The 23,323-nt window shown below is 43.1% G+C and overlaps 1 long non-coding RNA gene across 26 annotated transcripts in view; it reads right to left on the minus strand.

Annotated features, from left to right (window-relative positions):
• The window catches only part of LOC106014392 (uncharacterized), a 33,592-nt gene that overhangs the window by 6,819 nt on the left and 3,450 nt on the right, over nt 1-23,323 (minus strand). For 4 of the 26 annotated variants that reach the window (XR_011812026.1, XR_005268746.2, XR_005268739.2 and 1 more), the window contains exons 3-7: nt 18,724-18,767; nt 9,922-10,267; nt 5,027-7,241; nt 4,003-4,089; nt 3,280-3,393 (exon numbers count right to left, since the gene is read on the minus strand). This is a non-coding gene — a long non-coding RNA (uncharacterized lncRNA). Of the gene's footprint in view, nt 1-3,279; nt 3,394-4,002; nt 4,090-5,026; nt 7,242-9,921; nt 10,268-18,723; nt 18,772-23,323 lie in introns of all 26 variants that reach the window. The other 22 variants (XR_011812033.1, XR_005268756.2, XR_011812045.1 and 19 more) reach the window with 21 other exon arrangements.

Here is a 23,323-nt window from a genome sequence, read left to right on the forward strand (position 1 = left end):
CCCACCTCTACATGCTGCTAATATACATGGCTATAGAAAGTCTTCCTATTTAAAAAGGCTAATTAATAATTCTTAATGGTCTGTGGATTTCTACGTATGAATTGTCAGAGATTTGGGGAGGTGAGGAAATGGGTTAGCACTGCATTGTTTGAAATTACAGGGTTTTAAATTGTTTAAAATGATAAGCAGATAGGGTTTCCATGCCAGATTTGAGACATTTGTTCTCTTTTATTTGTACTAAAATTTCAGCTTGAGCTCACATTGTCATGCTACCCAGACTGCTTCCCAGACAAGCTAATTTGTCTACCTGTGTTCCATTTTTGGCCCTGGTTTTAATTTGAGGATGATTCCTGCTAATACCAAAGACTGGATAGGACATCCATTAAAAGTCTACACAGCAATTGAAATGGAAAATTCCAAAAGAAACCCTATTAGAGTTTTTCTCCATCAAATCAACATTACAGACTTCTTATGCATTTCTTAATTAGACATTGATATTAACTGGACTGTTGCATGATTTAAATCTAGCTCTTAATCTCAGCTATTCTATGCTGCTGTAGTTTTTATGACATCCAACTAGCGACTGCTTTATGCATTAATCTATCTGGAAAACCACCTTCACATTTTTTTGTCTTTTTTTAGAAGAATAAAGGCCCCAAGAAGGAAATGAAAGCTTTTGGGTTCAGCCATTAGTAATTTTCTGCTTAGTATTTGAAAAATTGCTTATTTTAATTGCTTCATAGAAGAAAAAGATATCAAAGCTAACGTTCTTTCTCTCCAAACTTTGTAATTATTTCTCTCAGACTCTTATTTGAAATGCCTTGAAAGGATTTTCATTGAAATGTAGATTTCTTCTCTTTCAAAAGTACTTTTATTCCCTCGTGTTTTTCCTTTTTTTTTTTCCTAGTGACTTGCTCTCTAGCTTTAGAGCAGAATACATAAAGTCCAATCTCTGGACATTACAGCACATGTCACACAGATGTCACTTAAGTGCCACCTTCTTTAAATTTAACCTACCCATGGCCTAGAGGCTGTGGTGGCAATCAGCCATAAGTCTTAGCCCGGTGTCCTCAGGCTTCTTCTATACAGTGAAGAAGTCATAGGTGTTGTAGGTACTTAATTTGCAGAGGGAATAGGGCTCTGAGATATCGCTATGTGATTTGCTTATTAATATTGTTACCAAAATCAGGGGAACCTAATAGAAAAGTTATATAAGTGTTAATGGGCCTCCCGGTGAACTTAAGTTTGGGGCTTGTGGTAAAGTCTGGGGACAGGTAAACCTTGCATAGCTTCAGGTTTTGTTTCCAGCAGCATAAACCCTAAATATACTAACATGAAAAGTAAATCGCTAACCAAACTCTGTAGCTACTTCTGCACTGTATTTAAACATTGTTAGCACAAAGTCTCAGGATCATGTTGGCCTCATCAGTAATCCCTGATACTGATACAGCAATAGTAGCAAGAAGTTCTTTATTTCAACTATACATTTTCAGGGAATGTTTACTTATAGATTATGATCTGGTCAAAATGATCTATACATTCATTATGTCTTGAGTGGGCTTTCATAACTCACACTGTGTAAGAATGAGGCAAAACTCACATTTGTTTATAGAGCAGCTATTCTGCTCAGCAAAGAAGGCACAGAGAAAATACTGTCCTACACACCCTTGCTCTGCTCTGAGCGCCAGGTGATTTCTCATGCCAGTTCAAAACCATCCTTAAGAGCCCCAGAAGAGTGGGAAACTGGCCTCCTTGGAGACCCCCCCAAAATACAGCTGTGCTGCCAGCAAATGTGGTCCTGCAAGGCTAACGTCACCGTGGCCTGTGTTATCTCATAGGGGGAATCTTCACAGTGGGAAAAAAAGCACTATGAGAAGAGAAGGTTGAAATGAAGCTAAAGCATTCTCAATATTAGATTTTATACTTTTGGGGTTTTTTTTTGTTTTGTTTTGGTTTGGTTTTTTTTTGCAATAACATAACAGGGAGAAAGAGAATGACAAAATGGGTTAGAGGAAGATGGAGAGATGGTCTATCAAGCAAAGCTGCTTTTTTACTCCCTAAATTTACCATCCTGTTGGACATCCTTATTCAAAAATTACTAATTTTTCATATTCAGATACTAGTTTTCAATATTAGTTCCTAGATTTGTCTGGACAGATTACACTCATTCCCACAATGAAACTTAATTATCCTTCTCATACCTTCAGGTACTTTCAGTCTTCTCCTGAACTGTTTCTGAGGACAGGGCAGCTGATGGTCAGTCAGTAATGCAAGCACCCCACCTCCCTGCTGGCCATGTTGTTTTGAAGGCAGAAGCCCTTTGGCCCCAGGTCTCTAGAAAGATTTTGAGCCCTAGTGCAAGCATTTTGCTCAGATTTACTTTTGCTGAGCTTCCTGACTGGTCAGAGACTTGTCATTTTCTCAGCACCTTTCTGTATATTACTTGGAAGCACCTAAATGTGAGTAACTCACCTGGAATCCGTAGAAGGATGTATGAATGATTCATCACTCAGACAAGAATAACCCCTCATGAAATCTGGGATGGAAATGACTGCATGGTTTAAAACCTTCTGTATCCCTGCTGTGGCAGCAGGAAGGAATGCATCTGAGTAAAGTCAAAATGGCTAAATAAATTGGTTCAAAGCAGCAGTAATAGCACAGAGGGCCATATAGGCTGCTGGTATTGAGTAGTTACCAGACTTCAGGACACTTCATTGATTTCATCTGTAAGGAAACCTATAACACACATTATCTGTTATCACTACCTTCCGTATTTGAGCAAAGCTACGAAAGAGTAAAACACTAGCCAACATGTAAAGGTTGCATAAGATAACCCAAGACTTGCAAGTACTAAAGAGAAAATGATAATGAGTATCCATTCCATCTTGGAGAGTTATTTTTAGATCATATTATGTTTGTAAAATCCTTAGTTATTCAAATAAGGAAGTAGAGAAATGTTCTAATAAATTAAAATATAAATAGTCTTAAGAAAATCTCTCAGTTGATCAGAAGGTAGAGAGATAGCACAACTGATGTGTGATACAGAATCCTTTACAAATTAAATGTGAACTCTGAAAGGGCTGACCTAGCAAAAAAATAATAATTATTATAATAATAATATATAAATGGAGCAGGTACCACTGCGGTACACAGGTATGCTTTATGGGATTGGACAAGGTTGTCCAAAACGTGTTTTCACAACTAGGCTGGGATTAATGCTGGGCTTTGTACAGACTTCATACATTACATAAAACCCAAATTGAGTAAAAATCCACTTACCCCAAAATAGTATTCACATTTCTCTGTGAAAGCTGCTCTTTCAACCACAGCCTGAAAGCAGAGAGTAGGATAGCAGAAGATCCCGGGACTGCACAGCCAGGGATTGCGGTGGCACTGCAGGATAAAATACAAGTTCCTCAGTCACACCCAACCTACATTTTTTCCTGATGAGTTTATTACTCTTAATAATCTCCACTAGCTTGGGATAATATTTCCTATAAATACAATAAATAATGTTTTAAAGGATGCAGCATTTATTCAACTGATCATTTTGGTGATTCAAACAAAAGTAAAATGTAAAGGTTTACTTTTTAAAGGAACCAAGAGGCATCAGGATCCCAGGACAGAAGCTCGGGCTGGGTTTTTCTTCTGATGGGTTCTGCACTCAGACTCACCTGGTCCTCATCCTGGGTGTGTTTGTCAGCCACGTGAAGCAGATAGCACCTTTTATAGGGCTTTTAGGGCAAAGCGTACTGTACAGTGTGTACAGTGGCAGTAAACTGGGTCCTGATCTCACCTCTGCCCTTGCTCCTGGTGGCTGGAAAACTAGTGATAAAAAGTAATAATAAACCCTGAATAATTGTGTTGTCTTTTTAGTGAAGCAGGCCTTGAGCAGTGTGAGCTCTCCGCTGGGAGAAGTCCCATTTAAAAAATCTACCTGGCACAAAAATGAATTGGATCCTGTCACATGAATGGCCTGCATTTACTCATCTGTTCACTTACCTACTAGTTGCTCATTTTCTGTGATGACTTTTGCTTGTTCCCTGGCTATTGGCAGGAACTGGGCAACAAAAGCTTGTGGGAAATTGACTATTAAATTTAAAAAAAAAAAAAAAAAAAAAAAAGCTGACTCAGCAGATGCATTATTATCACAATGAAATAACACTAGCAAACAACAAATGCAACTTCCGAATATCTCGTGGTTCACACTGCAACAGCAAGGGACATCTCCCAGCAAGATGGAGCAAAACAGACCAGGGTAGAGAGAAACACTGCATTAACCTAATGGAAATGTTGGTGGGAAGAAGGGGAATAACTTATGGGAAAAGCATTCTGGCCATTGAGTGTTCTGGAGCACCTATTGCAGCACTGAAGCAGTGAGGCTCAGGGCGGCTTTAAGACATCTGCTCGAAGGAAGCATTTACAGTTGTGACTGTCCTCTCTTCCTTAACTCCCTGGTTCCCATGGGCCAGCAGTTGCCTTGTTAAATAAAATGCTGCTTTAGGGGGACTGGCTGGCCCTGGGGACTGGTAGCACAATACATTGCTTTACATCTCTCACCCATGAACCAAGTCAAACAGTTTGGTAAACGACGAATAACCCTTACCATCCCGGCTGCCCGGTGACCTGTGCGAGATGAGAAGGCTCATCTCCCTGTCTGTTTACTAGAAGGAAAGTGTCTACCTCACTGTAAAAAGGGGCACAGTTACTACTCATTATCACCCAATTTAACCTTCTTAAGCCAAGAGAATGAGCCCAGGAAACTTAGCCATCTTCTTAGCCAGCAGCAGTGGTCCCAGTACTTCAAGCCCTGATGAACATTAATGAGGAGAGTAGCATTGTAGTGAATGGGGCTGTGCCTCTCCTGCAGGCAAGAAATACAAAGATTTCTGAAAATCTGCCCTTAAGGTCTTATATAGAGGCAGGAAACCTATATAGGGACACAGCATCCAGCACTGGTAGAGTTAATATGCTGAGAAATCCCTCTCTATTCCTTTACCCAACATGACTACAGCATTCTGGTTACCAAAATAGCTGTGTGTGGAAGGGTTGAAGGCCAGGAGCTCGCTGCAGTGCCCGTTCTTGCCCTGTGTGCTGCTCATTTTAAGGTCAGACCTTTGGCATCAGGAACCTGTTAGAAGAAAGAGGAATCACTTTAAAAGTTGTTGCTGCTCTGGGGGTTACCCTGCAAGGTCCGAGAGGGGAAAGGGAAGGGCAGGGCAGAAAAACACTCAGCCATATGAAAAATCAGCTGCTCCTAAGTTTCAATAGATATGCACAAACCCCTGAAACCCACCCAAAACTAGTCAGCTTGTTCGTGCCCACAGTGCTTCCAGTCACCACAATCATTTTCTAGCCCTTCTATGCCCATAGCATTGATAACATTGTCGTTGCCCACTGTGAGTTACTGTTTAATCCCTACTATCTTGATTAATTGCATTAAATTGGTATACCTGTGTTAATTAAACAGAAGATGGCAGAGGCAGCTTTCATTTCTTATTCTTTTGTGTAGATCATTTCCCAGGGCTTCACAGGTTGTGGAAAATAACAATGCAGAGACATCACCCATAATATTTCAGCTCAGCTGATAAAGCTATTTTACTCATACAGCAGTCTGTGTTTTTTTTTCCCCCCACTTATCATAGTATAGGCTTAATTACCATGCTGCTGCTGCATGGCAGCTCACCTCACTTTTTTTTTTTATTTGTATTATTTGCAAGTCGTAATCATGTTTTCCTGTCATCCCCGAGCAATGTGCGTGCGTGCGTACAGGCAAATGCCAAGCCTGGAAAGGAAATTTGATGCGTGTCCATGAATTGGAGTTTTCAAACTTTGGCTGAAGATTAGTACATGTAAACATAGCTCTGCCCCCTTCATCTTGGATAATTGGTCACAAATGCTACTTGACACTTCTCAAATCAGACACTTTACATACTTCTGAGCATAGCTGAACTTTTTTGGCAGGAATTAATTTGCTTTGCAACTCAGCCGCTCATTCCTGGCCCGATCCCTGCTCCAGTGATTTCAGTGCCGTGTTCTGCCAGTGCAAGAAGCGGAGGGGCAGGACCAGATCTGTTTGCTAGCACCGACCAGCCTGGCTTTGTCAGCTGCCTCAGAGATGCAGCTCCTGCAGCCACTGATCTGCCCTTCAACACCTGCACCAACGGTAGGGGTTTTACTTTCAGGTCCCTCCTCTCGTTACTTTGCAGGTAACATCGAATCTTAAAAAGAAAAAAAAAAAAAGAAAAAAGAAAAATAAAGCAGGCAATGTTGGTCCATTAGAAATCACACCTCCTTAACACACCAGGAGTCTTCTGCTGCAGCAGCAGCTATATGGGAGAGGGCCACAAACACCACCTGCCCCCAAAGAGATCATCTCCATTTTCTCCTGCCTGTTCTGCAAACGGTGTTCACCTCAGCAGCAGAGACAGGGAATCCATTCCCAAAGTGTCGGTAAAGTTGGAAGGAGCCAGAGAACTCCTTGCTATTAACCAGCCCACTGCTTGCTCTGATATTGCAGCATGTTTACTCACCATGCAGTGGTATTGCAAGAGCTGGGCGGGCCATATGCTCACTTCGAAGGGCTGCCAGGTCTCAGGGAGCATCACTGTGTGTCTCCCGGCAGGGGCTTGGGGCAGAAACACTTTCCATAAAGGTTTTCACTAGGAATATTGTATCTGATATATTTCTTTACAGTCCCTGGACTAAGTGTCAGTTTATCAGCATTTCCATGTACATCTATGGATAGCCAAAGGAAAATATCATTCACCCGTTATTCACTGGGATGTTGATAAACTTCAGCAAATTAGAAACATTTGTCAGTTTGTTCTTTTCAACTATCGAGTGGGATGTGTGTCAGCATGCCCTCCTTGTGCTGGCTGCTTCATCCAGAAAATAGAGAAAGTGATGAAACAATGTCAGTTCTAGAAAAGGGTTTGCATGGGTTATCTTTACATTATTGTCTCGCTCATCACCAACACTATACCTGTAAACTAGAGTGAGCCTACACAAAGTGTGGGCTGCACACTAATGTGAGCCTACAGAAAGTGCTCCTACTTGCAGAAGCTACGGATGAACCTTGGCGCTGTACTTCAGGTATGGTTCGTGACAGGAGCAAGCACCCAGTCATGCCCTTGGCGGTGGCTTAGTTCCTGGGGCTTCACACAGCTCAAGGCACTGATGAGGAGGACCCAGGACAGACACAGGCCATGTAGCACTTCTCCAGACTCTTAGGTTCATCCCTGAAAGAGAAGGAGAGCTGGTGTTACAAAAGGAATGGCAGATTCACGATAGAGAGAGCAAATACTCTTATTGCACCTGGATCTACTGTGGACTAATGCAAAAGAAGGCTTGTTGCTGGCTAGTAAGTCTTTCATAGGCTGTTACCTTAAAACAGAGATGCTTCCTCTTGCTTAACTCTCACACTGCAGCCCTGGTGGGAGTGGTGGCTATGGTATTGGTGGGTGAACTAAGCTCCAGTCGGCAAAGAGATGCTGCTTAGTTCTAAAGCCTCGGCTAAGGAGGATGCTTAGTTCCCATTGCTCATACATATCACTATATAAACTTAGCTTTGAGGTCCCAGACATTTTAAAATAACATGTCTAGTGTTAGAATAAAGGAGTATCAGGAAAAGTGAATTACAGGTTACAGGCTTCTAGTATTTGCAGTAAAAGAACCGTTATTGTAATTACACCAATAGAGTACTCATTTATGTTGTTATTAAGGGAAAAGGATGGTGGCATTAAGATGTATGGGAAGAAAATCTTACAGAAGAGGAGCCAAATAATGTACCTCATTTTACCTTGCTGGTAAAAACCAGCAATAGCTACTCGACAAACTGATAGTTCCAACACACATGCTCACTGGGGAGTCAGTGTCCAACAATTTAGGAGAAACCACTATAGGTAACATATGTCTGGAGCAAACCAGAACCCACAGAAGGGCCTGACCTCCCACACAGCCCCCCCATTGTGCCATTGAGCATCTCCATAGTATTTGCTAAGTGAGAATAGAAAATCCCCAAATGGCTGGCTCTGTGTGCTCAATACTTCACAGACAGAAATCCTTACCCCAGCCAAAAAGATCAAACCCAAACTCTTGAACATTTGCAATGAGACTGAAATAAGAAAAAAATTTTTTTTTCAGGGTAAAGGTGTGCTTCCATTTTGAATCACAGTATTGTGCTCAGGGCTTCCAGCCAGTGCGTTGATACCTGCTGTTGTAAATCTGCTGCATTGCCTCCTGGCTGTCGTTCCTGAAAGGCAGCAAACTGTTGCTTCAGTAGGTAAAGATTTATTTACTTAATGCCTGGTGTCATCAATGAATTCAGCCTGGCAATGGCATCACACTTGTCTAAGCTAATATACAGCTTTTCACTCCCCTTTTCTTCCCATTCCAACTTATGGCTTAGTATTAATGCCCACCAGTTGGGCATTCACCAGTGTTATAGCTGAGGTGGGTGAAGTGATGGATGAACACGGTTTTCCTGTACATAACTGGAAGTCCAGCTGGGTAGATCACATTATTTAATGTGCAGTCATCATATTTGCCTTTAAAAGCAGCTATATAATATTACTTCTTCTATTATTCCATCTCTTCAGTGCTTGACACCAGGGATGAGTTGTGCTATGCATTTTGGTGATGATTTGTTTTCTTAAAAAATGTGGAACCACTTGGAGCTTAAATCATTGCTGTAGTAAGTTAGTAAGTTGTCCCTACTTGAGAAAAGTCTTGTGTCAGGAGTAAAACTCCTTGTTTGGCTGTGCTGGGAGAAATAGAACAATATTTAATTATGACAATTCAAACTCATTTGGGTTCCTCCAAGTGCAGACTATATTGATTTACAGTACTAATATAGAAAAGGCAGAATTAAAAAGCTGGTTTATTTAGAAACTTACTTATTCCTAAAAATGTCTGTTCAGCTCATTTTTAAATCTGATTTCTTATCCCAGGTGAATTACAGTGCATTTCTGAATCTCAAGAACTGCTTGTGCATGATAACAGCTGAATGAAGTACCAGTATAGCTCATTCGTTGTGGCTGTAAGATTTGGGTTGTTTATGTATGGGACAATGGGGTTTGGCAAAGGGAGATTAAGAGCACCAGAGACAGAATAAATGACCATGCCTGGCTAGTGCATGAGACTTAATATAAGTGTAGGACCACAGACTGTAAGATCTGTGGCAAATGAAACCAGCTTTCAGGCAGAATCAACAACTTGTTCTGAAAAAAACAGTAAGGAAAATCCGTGCCAGTGTTTCCGTACGACAAATGAATTTAGGCAAGTTGAATATAATCATGATTATTTAATATTCTGCAGCTTTACAACTCGATACTCTGTGGACAAAAGATCAGAAGGCTGCTGAGTCCAAAGTTTTGAATCTTTGGGTCAATATGCTTCTCATGTCTTCAGCATTTAGTTTAATTTAGGAGGAAACAGTTCTCAGCTAAGATAAGATCTCAAACAAAATTGACGTGGGCTCACAACATGGCCTAACATAACAATTTAATCTATCCTGTGCTTGCCCTGAAAGAGGGCTTAATAACTGTGGTATGATTTCACCTGCTGCTTATAACATTTGCTCATTCTTTCTTCCCGAGCAAGTTAGGATTATCAGATGGCCAGCAGCTTTGTTCATGGTAGACAAATGTGAATTAATTTAGGATTAATAATAACAGGTTCAATCCTGGATTCAGTGGCAGCCTTAATGAATGGAGTCTTTGGAAGACAAATATTTGTTAAAAAGGAATAATTAATTGTCAGTTTTCTCAGAAACTTTCCCCGGTGTATCCAGCCTCTGGTGTATAATCTGCAGGGGTGTTCTCCAGCCCCTGGCATTGGAGGCACCATTCTGACCTTGCCATTTCAAAATCCAGAGTTTCAAAAGGCATTACTTGGTGTGAGGAAAAACATGTCTCTTACCCACAGGATTCTTTCAGGGCCTCCTGGCGATCTGCTGCTGGGGAGCAAGGAGAGGGGAATATCCATGTTGCTGTGATCCATCAGCAGTCAGCACTGGCGAGAGGAGTACCCAGAGGGAGGAATCCAGGTTGGACCTGGGTTTTGGCCCACTCCTCACCACTGTCTGAGGCATCTTCCAAAATCCTGGGAGAAACCCCACATCCTTTGCTGCTTTCCCTGTCTCTGGGGAAGCAACCAGAGCACAGGGCAGCTCAGTGCCTGGCCACAGAGGCACTGCACAAAGCTAAGTGCTGGACCATGGTAAAAATCAGCAGACTTCTGTTAAATCACCCTGTGGGCAATACTACTGTGGGGAAAAAAAAAAAAAAAAAAAAGAAAAGAAAAAAAAAAAAAAAAGAAAAAAAAAAAACAGTCGTGTTTAAGGTTAGAGCTTTTCATTTGCATTGGAAGCTTTTTTCTTTTTTTTTTTTTTCACCCAGTAACATCCAGTTGCTTAATTCCATTTGAAATCACCCGGGGTTGGCACCTAAATACCTAAATAATCTTGTCCTTCATGCCTGTCAACATCTTGAGGCACCTAACCACCTTTAGAGATGTGGTGTGAAAGCTTGTGAACGATGCAATCGGGGAGGGAAACAAAAGACAAGTATCCCTATTTGCTGCCCAAGAATCCACAAAGAATGCTGCTTCAGCTCTGCTCTGATTTCTAATTAGATTATGAGTGATGTAGGACTCTGAAGCCAAGCTGGAGTTTGTGCTAGCACTTTGCATGTATGAATGACAAAGGGACACCACTTTCATATTGATTTAAGTGAGCGGGTGGAAGAATGTTTAAACATCAAGTGCTTGATGCCCCAGTTTTCCAGAGCACCTGGAAATATCAAATTAATTCCAGGTGTTCTGCCATTAAGACAGACTTGCTGCTTTTACAGCCACACACACAAAACGTGGCTCCCAGTTCCACAAATAAAAACGGAGTGGTTTCTGCTCCCAATGCCTTGATAACTCTGACATATTGCAAGTTCTGGAAAGAATTTTAATCTACATAGTTTTTTAAATGGGGAGGGGAGCGAGGGGGGAGGGATTTTAAATATGCTGCATACAATTTGTGATGGTCATCTCTAAAATGCAGCTCCATTATCCTTTTCCATTTGGAATGAATGAGGCTAATTAATTTCAGGCCATACTTGATGAGGTCAGCACCATACGAAGGGTGCGTGCTAGACATTGCTAATCTCTTTCAGCTGAGAGTGATGAATTAAAGATGAAGCATTCCTTTGCAGGCCTAATTTAGAATGTATATCAAAAACCTACAGCAAATAATACTATACCCTACAACAAAGGAAAACTTGTTCTCTCAGGCTCCCATGTAGGGTTGATTTTAAAGGCATTTTCATTTCACTTTGGAATTCCAGCTGTGGATGGGTGAAACAGTTCAGAAAATTCAAGCTTTCTCTCTTTCTATTGCTTTTATGGACAAAAGTAGGCAAGGGGGGGCTAAGGGGATGGAGAAACTAGTCGGTGTTTGATCCTGTGTGTGCTGTGATTCCGACTGTACGTTCAACGTTTAGGAAAGCTGCCAGGGTCTTGCGCTCCCCAAGTACCTGTGACGTGACCCCCCTGCAGCACGCACAGAAATTTTACTTTTCTTTTTTTTTTTAAAGTCTGAGGGCAAAGTGGAGGAGTGTCCCCTTTTGCTCAGCTCCCTCTCCAAGGATGCTTTGTTGGACGTTGCAGGCTTTTCCCTGGGATGCAGGATGAGCATGGCAGTTCTGCTGGGTCACCCATCGAGGACACAAGCTTCCAAGCCAACAGTGAGCTGCATTTCACTTTTGCAGGGAAAAAAAAAACACCTCCCTATGCAAGAAAAATAAATAAATAAAATTAAAATAAGAGTCCCGACATATCTTGCAGTGCAGGTAGCGAAATCTAAGAAAAAGTCACTGCAAAAGCAGACGCACCAGGGCAAACTGCTGCAGAGCTCTGGGGTTTGCTGCACTTGCTGCTGAGCCAAGTTTTACCACCTTGCCTTTGGGCAAAGTGGCCACCGAAGTCAGTGGGAGCTTTGGACTGCAGGATTTGTCCCTGTGAGCAGTGAGAAATTAGCCGGAATTGTTGTTTCGGTAAAGCAGGGGATCTGAAATCCTAATCCAGCCCCTGACGAAGGATGCTGAAAATCACCTTCCCCCACACTTTGCTGTTTAATACCTGGCAGTTGGGTGAAATTCTTGACAGGTTACTGCAGTGAATCCAAGCTCCCAACTGGTGGCCATAAGCGGCTGCTGTCTTTGTATCCCAGTAGTCCTCATTAGAACAAAGCTGCTTCGAATTAAATCCAATCTACATGCCGAATCAATCTTTCAACCCTTTGATTGCTTCTGAAAATATTTATATTTCTTAATAATGCACATTTTGTCCCACAGCCTGTGATTAAACCCAGACAAGGTCCAGGGAAGCCTGAAGTATATGTGGAAGGGGTTATTTTGGACAGGAAAAGAAAGATAAAGAACACAGGTTTTTCCTATTGTGAAACCATTAGAGTGTATAAATCTAGCAATTGCAGTTGTATAAGCATCAGAGTGGGGTTGTAATAAATACAGATTGGAGTATTATAGTAACCAAATGGAGTTTATGGATTATGTTCACTAGTTCATATTTCTCGGCTACTACAAGCTAACTAGCACCGTGCCGCACTCAGCTCTATTAATATTCCCTGTTAATATTCTCTTTCCATGTTTGTTGGGGAAAATAAGTTAGAAATCGACCACCACTTTCTGTAAAACAAACATGTTTAAAGACTCATGCCCTCCAAAGGAAAGAAAGAAAAAAAAAAAAAAGAACAAGGAGATGCTTTAAAGAGCCTGTGTTAGGAGGGCACGGGCTGCGGCTGGCTGAAATCGGCTCCGTTCTGCTTAAAGTTAATAACTTCCATCTGAGTGAGAATCTGGCCCTAATATGGGATGTTTGCTGCGTGAAAATGAGGGTGTAAAGATGAAGACAATAACGGCTACTATCCCTTAGCCGGTTACGTTCTTAAGGTGGTAAATAAAAAGCTTTGGCTGGGGATGCAAAACACACAAAGGCTTTGAAGCTGTGCTTTGTGGTAAATGGCATATTATTCCCTCCTCGAAAAGTAGCATACATCACAGGTAAGATATGTGGAGGAGAAGGGAAGGATACATTCCTTGGCTGAGAAGGAGCCCGGAGGGGGCCTGATCCTGCACAGCGGGAATTTGCCGTCGATTAAGAAGGTGGCTGGGGCTGGGGACACCGATCAGATAAAGGCACTGTACCTGTCTCCCTTCCTAAACATAAATGACTGCCCTTGTCTATAATAAAAGGGAAAAATTGACTTCTGAAAACATGCCACGATAAATCTCCCTGGATAAAGCAGTGCCATGCCTGGGTGAGAGGGAGAGAAGTCCTAGAAACTAAAAATATGTAATGCTTATTTAACATCATTGTCAGCAGCAGCATCACACGGTGAATGCAGCTAATATGCTTTATCACTGGGCTGGTGAATGCTTGTGATAGCTTTCCTTGTGACAGTTTCCCCTTTTTAAAGGAGTAAAAAGAAATATTCCTAGGTAAAATTTTATTCATTGATTCTTTCATCACATATTTCATTACATTAAGCTGTCATTTCCTAAATATGTTGGGGAGGGGGGATGTTATTATTTTACTTACACCCCGCGCCTTGACAGCTACTTTGCATTACTACATGATTAGGATGCTCAGTCTTTAAGGTAGAGAGAAGTTTTTTACCAGCACCAAAAATAAAGGGATAGGAGTGATGACAAAAAGCCATTCACAAATAGGGTCTGATCCAAAATCTAATGACACGGCTGAAAATGTGTTTTGGATCCAGCCCCCAGCAGAACATTATATCATGCAACCAGTATTTTCTGAATATCTTCTATTGTTTGACAAGCCTGATTTCACACTAAGCTCGGAGTTCGTTTCAGAACAGAAGCTTTTTGTGTAGGAACTTTAAAATGCATCCCTTAGCGAACACACACATACCATCGAGACTATTGTCTTATTAAAGAGTTTAAGCCTAAAGGTGTATGCCTATTTTTAAAAGAAATTTTCTGATTGTAGATAACTGCTCAATTTGATTTAGTGTCCAATGATAGTGATGGGGTTGATAACTGAGCATTCATCGGTAATTCATCTTGTGCTAGTAGAAATTTACAGCAAAGCAGTGCTTTCCCAACACTGACAAGTCCTATTAATCTTCTTCAGACACATTTCAATAGGTGTCTCCATCTGTGCCCAACATCTAAACACTCTGGCATCACTAGGGACTTGGAGACACCTTCATTTCAGGTTACACTAGTGAAAATGTGATACTAGATTGTACTCTATTTTTAACCTAATTCTCTCTTTTCATTCAATTAGCCTTTCTTGCCTGCATTTTTCTACTCATGTGTAACATCCTTTTCCCAGGAAGAGCTTAAAAATGAGATTTAGTTACTTAAAGAGACAGAATCTGCCAGGGCAAGAGCAATCAAGAGCTTAATACCGAAAAGCAGCACAGTGATGCTCACATGTGCAGCGTGGGGAAGGAATTGCCAGCCACAAGCTGTGTCCTGTGCGGCATGCCCCCCGTGTTCCTGTCCTGCTGGGACTCTTGCAGGCATGGTTAGGTTAGGCAAGGTCTGAAACTAAACACCCCAACTCCAGCTTTCCAAATTTTAAAGCTATTGCAAAGTATTCGGGGTCTGAAATCCAATATATACCAAAACATCTCTGTTTGTTCAGGCTGTGGGAGGATCACCACCATACAGCCCCACTTCTCTTTACGTGTACGGCTAATGCATGAACAAACACAGCGCAGTCAAATTACTGCAATAACATTTATGGGTGGATTATGTTCCAACTTCCTCGCTTATTATTAAAAGCAAGAAAATTGCAAAGCACATGGATGAGGCAGGGTGCAAATGCGGGCGAATTTCCCCTCGGAACCAAATGTTGTTTTTTTCACTCACAAAGCTGCGATGAGTTTGCTAGCAGACGCAGCACAGCTTTCGAGATTACTCATTCAAAACTGTGTGTTTGGGTTCTTTTTTTCCTCTTTACTCCATTTACACTCGCCTTTCAGAGAAGAGCAGATGCGAACCGTTTGGTTGGCCTTGGGTTCGTTCTCCTGCTCTGAACTTTCTTCCTAGAGAGCGGAGCCCGAGCTGCGTGCCTGCTCTGGGAGCAGCACTGCCCCACGCCAAGGCAGCCTCAAACTTTGTTTCTGGCTTTATGAAGTTCTCTCGCGAGTCATATTATAGGTCTAAATGACCTTATTGTAGGTGGCAAGTTTAAATGTGCCATATTAATAACTTGTTATCCAAGACAAATTAAGTCCTTATGTGTCAAAAGCACTCTGCTCTGGATTACCTACAAGACAAGTATTTATTGAATAAACGTTGGATCCAATTTCATTTTAATGTGACTGACTGTATGCTTCAGCCCCTTAGAATGAGATAAAAACACTCAAACCTATAACTGTGTTGCAACATTACACCTAACTTGTCTATTTCTATTATTGTCTTTTTAATGTGGGATATCAAAAGCGTTTGGGGTTTTTAAGGATTTATTATTATTATTATTATTATTATTCTGAAGAGCAAGGAGAGAGATAGAAAAAAAAAAAGACTGGCATTCAGCCTAAAGAGAAATCATTGAAACAAATTAATCCTATGCCGTTTAAATTGACATGGTAATCCATCATCAGCAAAGGGAAACTCTGAAAGCAATCTAGAATCTGCAGTGTTCTTTCACTGGCCCTCAGGCACAAAGACAGATAGTAAAAGAAGAAGAGAAAAAAAAAAAAAAAATCATAAAAGTTAGCAGCGCCTCAGAAAAGGGAAGGGATAGAGAGAGCAGCTTTCACTTTTCCTGCTTTCAGATGTCCAGTTCAGAAAGCAAGGCTGATTAACCTCCAGCCGTTGCCTACTATCGTTTACTTCTGTATGTCAAATCATCTTCAGCTGCTGAGATATGAGTAATTTCAAATAGTGCAGAGCCCCATCCTATATAAACTCCGCCATTGAAAACTACGCCAAACATCAACTTTGGCATTTCTGCTTACAGAGGGCCTTTTATTAGCCTAAACTTGATCGCTCCAAATGGACAATAAATTCTATCTTCGCAGCCCTGGAGAAAAGAGCTGCACTATCCTAGTAGCTTAACAGCCAGGATTTTCATATAGCTAGCATGGAAAAGCTGGGGCTTTGGGGCTTTTTTTTTTTTTTCTTTGGGTTGGGGGGGATGTTGGTGGGTTTTTTTTAAGTTTGCCTATGCCCTTCTTTTTCAGCAGGGCTGCCCACTGTAATGTGTGGTTCCCAAGGGTTTTTTCCAATCTAGTTTTAAATATCTAAAGTGATGAAACTTTCTGCACCTTTAAAATTTTATTATACTTATGGTCAGAAGCAAACGTAAACCTCTTGGGCCTTGAAAGCCCGTTGCAATACAGCCATTATCCCTGTAATGTCAACAGAGCTACAAAACTCTCTAGAAATAAACCTTTTAAGAACAGCTTTCCCTGCCTTGTGTTTTCTTTTAAGGTCAGTGGTGCATCACTTTTTGGAAAAAGTTTCCCCTCCCTGGCCAGGTTTAGCAAGCTGAAGTAGAATGTATGTTGCTAAATGAATAGGTTTAATTTTAGACACTGAAAAAATAAATACGAGAAGAGAGCGAGGGCAGGACTAATACCTTCCAGTTAGAAACAGACATGGTATAAAGCAAAAGTCAGAACTTTAGTGCCAGGGGCAAAGGGGTGAAAGGCTGGCTAATACGAACCATATCCAACATCTGCCCTATTTTAATTTAGCAGGGATAAAGTTTCTTCTTTTTTATTATTAAGAAAACTTTATGTGGCAGAGAAGCCCATGAGCTGCGTTATCAAAACTGGTTTATTGTCACACCGAAACTTAGACCTGTTAAGAGTTTGCTGGGCAAAGAGATAAAAACTCCCCTTCGCTCTCCTTTTATGCTCTGTGACAAGCCTGGGCTCGGGTCCTGGTGTCTGGGATGTCCTTTTCATGTCTTTATGAAGTGCTGTGCTTGGGTCCGTCATATAAAGAGGAGGTTAATTGTTCGGGATGGGTCCCAGTGATTGATTCGCCAGGTAAAAAATAAAACTAAAAAAATAAAATAAAATACCAATCTGGAGATTTAAAACAAAACCCTGCTTAGAAGGCATTTGCAGTAGTCGCTCTCTGAGATGAGCGATGGTGGTGGAGTACAACAAGTGCAAAGAATAGCCTGGCTGGGGGACTGTGTGCTAAGCAGCACAAATTGCCAGGCTGGAACATGATCTCACTGCATGTAGAAGTTTTCCGCCTCGATAGTGCAAATTCTACTATAAAATGACAAAATATAGCAAAACACGTGTGAGTGGTTGCTGGAGTAAAAGAACAAATTGGTTTCTGACAAAGGGAGGATGAATACCTTTGGATAATCTGAAGTTAGAGTTTGATTGAAAGCATAACATTCCTTTAAGCATCAATATGCTCGGGATCCAAAATATGGTTATTTTATTACCAGTTAATACTCAGATCAAAGCAGAACTCTGTAGCTGGAAGGGACGTTCTCTCTGGAAATAAAGTTCCATGTAATTATTTCCTATTAAAAACTAAAAGTGGTCTTAGATTCAGAAATTTCTGTTTCCTAGCATGTGATATAATGCAAGCTTGTCAAGAGGGAGCAGACGTGCCATTTTTCACTGTTTGCTGGTATCCCTTTGCTTTAAAGTTTTCGGTTTGGCTTGAACTCTCTTTGCATGTGAAAAATTCTCATCCAATTTACCTCCGTCAAACACAAGCAATTCTTTTGGATGATATCAACTAATTTCTTGCACGCAGAAATTAGAATCTGATATAAACTAACACCATTTTATATAACGTCTGCGAACATAAGGAGAGAAAAATACAAAGAAAATGATAGAGTGACTGATAGGTGGTTGAAACTTAAACCTTAAATTGCAAACTGGTATTTTAGTATTGGGCAAAACAGCTCATCTTAATTCAATTCAGGACATGGAGCTTAAAATATGCACTCAAAATACTTCCAAGAAAGCTGCAACCTTTCAAAGGAGAGAGATAAGGATGTATTTTAATTATGAGGTTATAAATATGCAATCTATTTTTTTTGACCACCCCCTAATGCAGTATGTAACATTGTTCAGATGCAGTTATATAGCTGTCTGTCTCTATTCCTGTCCAGGGTTTGGGTTTTATTTTGGGTTTTGTTTTGTTTTGTTTTTCTGATCATTCAATCTCTATTTATGTCATCTCTGAGGCAGGCCCTGGAAAATAGGAACTGCCAGCCTAAATAATCTATCCTTCTGTAGTTTTAAACTAGCAGAGAAAAAAAAAAAAAAAAGGAATGGTTCCTTTTTACAGCTGGTGGGCTGGTATTATAAGTAAGAATATGAAATATTTAGAGACATTATTTGAAACTTCCATCCACTTCTGATTCTGCAAATTATTTTTGATCTGTCACTCAGAAATTAAATATATATATATAGTCTGTAAAGAGTTCAATTTCAGAGGTGCAGAAAGGAAGAGGAGTCAGAAATAAGGCAGCATGTATAATTTGGTTTTAACATTTTTTTTATTTTTTGTTGACTGCTCAGCTATATTGTTCACTAGATGGATGGCTACAATATAAATCTATATTAAGCGCTTGTTAAATAGGGAAGGAGTTGGGACATTCAGCTGGGATATTGTTTGCTAGCTCAATTAGTATCCAAAGAATTTGAAAGTACAATAAATGTATCTGAAGATCATATCTAAACATACTTACCAAAAAGTACCCACCTCTCTCGGCAGTTCACATATTTCTGCCTTCTGACTCGAAGAAGGAAAAAAAAAAAAAAAAAAAAAGGAGGAAAAAAAAAGCATTTCAGATGTATAGGTTAAGATTGGCGGATGGCAAGGTTTGTGTGAAATACAAAGAAACCTGTATTTCACTCAACAATTTCATTGCTTAAACATATAGTTTAGAAGCATCTTTTCCTTAAACATGCAGTTCAATAGCATTTTCTTCAAAGGAACAATTCAATGTGTTAAAAGATTTAAGAACAAAGAATGTGCAGCAAAATGCAAATTCTTCCAGTGTTCTACTGTGTATGCAATTATGTATGGAGGCAGATAGATATAATTTGAGAGTTATTAACTTTCAACATCAATGATGTACCCTGAATCAATACAGTGTAACTACCTATTAAAATATAAACCAGGTGTGTTACAAGCCAAATACAGCCCGAGAAGCTTGCCTGGATATTATTATTATTTTTTTAATCTTTAAAGCTTACAGCTCGACTGTGGACAAGCTAAAGAGATTGGTGCTGGTCCTAAAGATGGAGCCCGCTTTGCCTTTTGCAATATGTGGCGTTTCCAGACTGGTGCCTTTCCTCCCATTTGGAAAACGATTCAAAAAATATGATAATAATTTTTTTAAAAAAATCAGGAATGGTGTGAAGGGAACGCGTTGCCGGCCCGGTGGCAGTCCCTCGGGCAACTCCCGGTGCCGGGAAAGCGGAGCCGATCCCCTGAGCCCCCTTTGCCCTGGGCTGGGGGGAGCAGAGCCCCCCCTGACCCCTTCGCCCTGCCCCCCGCCCCGGCACACGCCCGCCCCCCCCCCCCGTCCAGCGCCGTTAACCCGCGGCGGGGCCGGAGCGGGAAGGGTTAATGAAACCCAGCTCTTCCCGACCTCCGGGGTCAGACTCTTCCTATCTGCAATCTAAGGAATTAGGTAAGGAGGTTAGGGGCTGATCGCCAAAGAGCTCGCAGGCCCTCGCAGCCTCACACCTGAGCGCATCGCCTCAATCACTCCCCCCCCTCTCCACACCCAATGCTCCCCCCCAAAAAGGCGCAGTCGGCGCCCGTCCTGAGCACGGGTGGGAGCCCCACGGGAGATGCCCACGGGCCAGGATAAGACTCCCTGGGCCCCCTCCCCTAAAGCGGTGGCCAAAAGTCACCCTCTCTTCACCCCCCAGCCCTGCCCGGCCGGCTCTGTGCGGCTCGGGGAGAGGGACGCTCGGATGGGAGCTGGAAGCTGCTCCAGCATCTGCCCTGCTGCTCGGGTCCTAATTTGGGGGGGCTGTTTTGGCTCTCACACCGCGGCTCAAACTTTCTTTTCTGTCGCTCCTTTCCCCCCAGCCCTCCGCTGTCGCATCCCCTCGCAGCTAAAGGCAAACGCGCGGAGAGCAGGCAGCGCTGGGAGACGGCCCAAAGAGCAGCGAGTCGAGGCAAAGGAAAAAAAAAAAAAAAAAAGAAAAAAGAAAAGAAAAGCGGAGCTTCCCTAAAGAACATATCTAACGTGGATGGGCAGAGCCCTGCCCTGCTCCCAGCTCCGTGCCCTTTGGCTCTGCCACCTTTGCTCGTCCCCAGCAAAGTTCCCCCAAGCGTGCCCTGCTCCGGCGGCCCCCCGGCTCCCACCCGTCCAGCTCGGGATGATTTGAGGCATTTTGTCATTTTCAGAAATGCTGATGTTTTTTATGTTATTTTTTTTTTTATATATAATGCCACTTGTGGTCACCCTCGAATGGCAGTAATCTGTAGATTACATATTACGAGCCTTGTCATTACGTGGGTAAAATGAGGTGGTTAAACGCTAAAATCCATTTCCCTCGCCACGTTTGCTTGGCGAGGGAGGGGAGGAGAGGGGAGGACAAAGTGGGAGGAGAGGGGTTTGCACCCCTGGTACCCCCGCGGGCCGTGCCTCCTCCTGCTGCCTGCCCTCCCTGCCTGGAGGGGAACAGGGGGCTGCGACCCCGCACCTCACCTCGGAGCCAGGCGGGCGCCTGCTCCAGCCCTCGCCTTCCCTTTACTCTTGTCTCTTTTGTCCCCATTTTGGTGGCGACTTTCCCCTCTCTTTGCTCGGGAGCATTTTAGGCTCCTGCTCTCTCCCCGATCGCCCCTTTCACGCGTGTCCCCGAGTCCTCCCTAGCTGGCGTGATTCCTTGGGAATGCGGGTCTCATCCCGTCCCTACCTTTGCCGGGTCTGATTAGATATTATTTTTTCATTGGCTCTGCTACAATGGGTTCCTCCCTTTAATCTCTCACTATATTTTCCCCCTCCCGGTATAACCAAATCCATGAAATTCACAGCCTCTCTCTTTGACACGACTGGCTCGTCTAATCACTCCATATCGATTTCCCTAACTCTTTTCATCCAGCTGAAGACACATCTTAAAACACTCCAAGCCAGAGTGTGCTCTTTGCTTTATACACACTAATAAAATGATTTACCCTTCTCTCTCTGCTCTCCTCACAGGAGAAAATCGTTCAAGTCCCGGCTATTTGTGTGTGATCAGTAAATATTTAGTGTGGCGACATCTTCAGCTCCTCTGCTGATCAATACGCAACCCAACAGGAGGTGGACTATTGTCCGGGCAGTGACTTGCTGAGATCTCCTTCAGATGAATTCCTTGCCCCCCATACTGCCTGTTATGATTTACCCTCGAAGGTAACCAGCGAGGAGAGAAATTGAGGCTGTAAAAGCGGCTCTTTCCAACCTGTTTACCGCAGCGTTAAGCCACCTAAGCAAGAACTGCCTTGCTCTTCCCCACCTCCTGTCCCCTCTCTGGTGGTCTGGGGCTTCCAAAACGCTGCTGGAAAAAGGAATGGCAACCCAGGCAGCCGTCGCACGGGCTCTTGGCTTCCCTGCGCCCCCCTGTCCCACGGGTGGCAGCCGTGGAGCTCGGTGCCACGGCAGGGGCCGGTCCCCGCTCCCTTCACGCAGCATCCCCAGCACCGGGCTCCTGGAGGGCACCCGGGTTTTGGGGGGCTGCGTGGTGCCCCCCCGGCTGCCAGCCCTCCTTCTGCTGCGGCTCTGCCTGCCCCGGGTTCAGCTGAAGCAGAGCTGGGGCTGAGAGCTTTTTTCGGGTTGTTTCTCATCTGGGTTGTTTTATTTTTTATTTTTCTAACAACGTGGAAAACCTGAAGCGAAGGGAAAAAAAAAATGGGAATGGAGAAGAGCTTAAAGCTCAGCTCCTGGGGTTGACCCTCCACGAGAGCTTTCCCAGGGTGATAAACCGGGCAGAAAGAGGAGTTGGGGCGTGCGTGCAGCTCTCCCCCTGCCCGGCCTGGGAAGCGCCCCCCCGCGATTCCTTCCCCACGCAGGGGCAGCTCCGCGCCTGGCCGGGTGCCCCCGCGGGTGTCCGGCTGCGGGCCGGGTGCGCAGCCCCCGGGGTGCCGGAGCCTTGCGGGGGGGCTCCCGCAGCCCCGATCCCGCACAAAGACACGGGGCCGGGTTGGGCAGCCGGGCGCCTGTTATCCGAATGTAAACCCGGCTCCATCCACCTGTTAACTTTGTTTAGAAACCACTTTCCCTAATGGCTTTCCGCGAGGTTATTCAGCCCGTTACTCGGGTATGGGAGGCAATGGAGGGGAAAAATCCATATGAAAACCTGCTTACATCCTCTCTTCGAGAGGACGCTTTACACACCTTGCCTAGACAGGGCTCCTATAGAGCGCTTATCTCTCGTATATATCTTTATACTAATGCATACTTAATTGGTCTGTCTTGACTGTCCATATAAAACAATTTAATTAGGGTGCTTTCTGCTTTGGAAAGAAAGAAAAAAAAATCTGCCCAGCATTTATTGTATTTAGCACCAATACAGGCAGAAAATGTTGCACAAGTTTTTGGTTGAAAGAGCACCTATGTGTCCATTGAAGGGCGTTGATCCGAAAAGACAGAGAGGACAAGTAAAATCGATTTGAAGCGACCCTCTCTGTCCCTTTCACACCATTCAGACACTCCATTCCTTCTAAGACAAAGACCCAGCGCCTTGGGAATGCTGGCAAAGGGAAAAAAAAAAAAAAAAAGGAAAAAAAAAAAAAGGCTTCAATCCCCCCAAGCAAAAGGGTGAGCTCTGAAATTCCTTCATATTGCTGTTATTTCCCCCCTCCCCTCTTTACACCCCCTCCACAAGATATGTTCATCTCCAGGATTTTCTTCAATTCGGCGTCTAACGTTTCTGCTGCGAGGAATGTCCCTGGGAGGGAGGGAGGGAGAGAGGGAGGGAGGAGGTAATTATGGCTATTAGTGCTGCGAGCCCAGCCTCAGCCCTGGTCACTCGCAGGCTTTTAGGGTTAAAATAGCCCTCACCTCTGACCTTGCGGAGCAGAGCCGTAGCTATCGCCACAAGTTGGGCCAAAGTTTTCAAATGCAGGGCTCTGCAGCACCGGGGGGGAGACTTCTCCCTGGAATTATTCGTGGATGGTATTTAAATCATCTTCAGTCTATTTAATTGTGTCCCCCTCCTAACCCAACAATCCTTTTTAGAGAGGTAGGGGCAAGCTCGGCATGCCCTGCTCCCACTGCCTCTCCCACTGCTCTTTCCATTTAGCTTTAATTTGGCAGTTTGTTTTCAGGCACGAAAATGGTTATCACC

This window comes from Anas platyrhynchos, chromosome 11 (genome assembly GCF_047663525.1).
Source record: "Anas platyrhynchos isolate ZD024472 breed Pekin duck chromosome 11, IASCAAS_PekinDuck_T2T, whole genome shotgun sequence".
In the NCBI taxonomy this organism is placed as follows: Eukaryota; Metazoa; Chordata; class Aves; order Anseriformes; family Anatidae; genus Anas; species Anas platyrhynchos.